Here is a 3236-nt window from a genome sequence, read left to right on the forward strand (position 1 = left end):
CATACTATGTAGAGAATTCCAAGGAATCCAGGGTTACATAATAAAACCCTGCAAATAAATAAGTAAACAAACCTAACCATTGCATAGGATCCTTGGGTGTTCTGTAACTTACTGTATATTAACCAGGCTGGCCTCAACTTGTAATGAGCCCCTACCTGCATCTGCCTCCAAAGTGCAGGAAGGAGTGAGTATTAGAGAGAACAGTTTCATTCAGGTAGACCATGACCCAGCAGACTACATCACACAATGCACACACACACAAAGGCAAGTGGGGTGGGAGTCAGGTGAAGGGGTCTCCAGGTCACAGGTCTCTAAGTGACAATACCAGCGGGAGATCATCTCCAGAATAAGGGTCTGTTTCAGGGAAGACAGCTCACTGCTGGCTCCCTGAGGTATAAGTTGGGGCCACGTTGCAGACCAGGTGGAGAGCCCCAGTGCTGCCATGCAGCTTTGAGTCTGTGCCAGCCACCCAGGAAGAAATGGTCTTGTACCCTGGCTCTGCTTCTCATTCTGTGGCCTACTTGTTTTTAGGGACTTTTACACAAAACTATTACTGCAGGAAGGACCAGGAGAGGGGGCAGGAAAGCAAGTGCACTCAGAGGGGCACTGCCTGTCCCATGAGTTGAAGATGCGCCCGAGAGAAAGCTTCTGGTTATGACAGAGTATAGTGTAGTCAAACTCACCTAGAACTTACAGGTAGCTGAGGATGATACTGAATTTCTCATCTTGCCTACCCATTTCAAGTGCTGAGATTAAAAAAAAAAAAAAAAAAAAAAAAAAGGCCATGAGCCGCCATACCAAGCTTCTTCACTTTTTAAAAAAAAATTTTGAGACAGGTTTTCGTGTAGCCCAGGCTGACCTTGAACTTGCTATATAACTGAGGCTAACCTTGGAATCCTGATCTTCCTGCCTCTACCTCCCAAGTGCTGGGATTGAACAAGCACATCCAAATGGAAACAATCTTGTACATATTTGGTTTATTGGGTTGTTTGAATTATATCAAAATCGTAGATACATTTGAAAAATATTACAAGCTATTTCAGTTTTATTGGCTGCAATTGACCAAGTAGTCTTGACTCTGCCAGCTGGCCATTGCTAATTACTGATTCATGACAATCTTCTCTTAAAGGTTTATTTTATTATTTACTTGTGTGTGTGTGTGTGTGCGCGCGCACACACACACACGAGTTACTATGCAGAAGCTAAAACATAGCATGGGATCCTCTGCAGCTGGAGTTACAGGTGTTTGTAAGCTGTGTGATGTGGGTGCTGGGAATCAAACTCCAGTCTTTTGAAAGAGCAAAGGAGGTTGTGTAACTAATGAGTCAGCTCTTCAGCCCCTTACATTCTAATTTTAATTACTAATATTACTCACCAGATTACATTGTACTTCACACAATGACGGGGTGATGAGGAGAAGAAGCAATGCGGGCTCAGGCACAGGAAACCGAAGGTAGGGTCCTTACTAACCTGTGGGCACAGAGCTATTCAGGGGCAGCTGTGTCAGGTGAAGCTCTGGTGACAGGTTTTTCAAGGTGCAGTTGGATTAGCATGGGCCGCATGTCAGGAGACCCACTTGGGCTGGAGCCTGAAGACCGAGGCAGGAGTCTTTTCCTCTGAGTTTTCCTGGGCAAAGCTCATGAACCTGATAAATCTTTCCTTCTGCATCTTGGTGGGGGAGGGGCTTCTTCTTTTATAGTCCTGATAGCAGGTTTGCATCTGCTGAGGCTAATAAGCTCGTGTGTCTCAAATTTCTGACACAATGTGGTATACTTTCAGGTTCCGTTATTGATTGGCATAAAGAAGTAATTTACCAGTTTGTGTCTTCTGCTTTGCTGACAGATGGTGGCTTTCTCTTGGGCAAACAGGATGTACAGAGTCAGTTTTCCTCAGCATTTTTACTCAAAGTGAGCTAACTCAGGACAAGGTTGTTGCTTTAGAAAGCAGAATAATTCAAAACTAGGTACATACTTCATGCTATAGATTCACACATCTCTTAATAACACAGCACAGATTGACTAGTTCAGACAACAGGAAGTCATCATCTGCAGTTCTGGAGACTTTGAGTCCAAGGTCAAATGCTGATGAGATTCATTTCTCTAGAGACATCTTTCTTCAGCTTGCACATGGCCAACTTCTTGCTATTACCTCAAATAGGTTGTTTGGTTTCTCTGTGTGGTGTGGCTGTTCTCGAACTCACTCTGTAGACCAGGCTGACCTCAAACTCAGAGATATACCTGACTCTGACTCCCAAGTGCTGGGACTGAAGGCAAGTGTCACCACCACGTGGCACATCCTGGTGTCTTTTTTTTTTTTTTTTTTTTTTTTAATATTTTTTAAGGTTTATTTATTTTATGTATGAGAGTGCACTGTAGCTGTTTTCAGACGCACCAGAAGAGGGCATCAGATCCCATTACAGATGTTTGTGAGCCACCCTGTGGATTCTGTGAATTAAACTCAGGACCTCTGGAAGAGCAGTGATCTTAACCGCTGAGCCATCTCTCTAGCCCCATTCTAGTGTCTTAAAGACCTGTCTCCGAATAGTCAAATTGAAGGCGAGGACTCAATATATGGATTGCTAGATAATCCAGTCCATAACAAATCTCAAACACACCTTTTTCTTTTTACAGTGGAATTTTATGTTACATACGCATCTTCAAAGTGTATTGGATACAATAATACCTAGTAATGATTGGAAGTTCCTATTGGTCTTAGTGATGTATGAAATATTGTAGGGTAGTTCTGCTGAGATCCCATGTGAAAGCCATAAGTCATATACATGTGTGGGGCCGTGCAAGGTACCCTGGTTCTCGGTTGAGATAAGTTGAAGCCTCAGAGACCCTAAGGAACAGTAGGAGGGTTCCTAGTCTCCCGGGAGATCAGGCCCCTCTCATGTAGCTACAGACCCCCACAGCTCCCTGTAGAGAGGCTTGAGTTGTGTATGTAACAACCCAAGTCCCTCCTCCAGGTGAGAACCACACCCCCAAATATGTAGATGAGGTATTCCCAAGCTCTCAGGCCAAGCCAATCAGAAGTATCTATAGTCAGACCTCGAGCCATCCCAAAACTGTATATAAGGAGTCTATCCAGAAGGATTAAAGGTGTGCAGGAATTATCCCATCTTCTGAGAGCTTCTGTCATAAGAGCTGTAACACTGCCGCTTTGGAAGAGATCTACTCTCCTGAAATCATGGCTGCCAGAAGCTCCCCTGCACTCCCCGCCAGAATTTCCTGCTG

Source organism: Micromys minutus (assembly GCF_963924665.1).
Source record: "Micromys minutus genome assembly, chromosome: 2".
Lineage (NCBI taxonomy): Eukaryota > Metazoa > Chordata > Mammalia > Rodentia > Muridae > Micromys > Micromys minutus.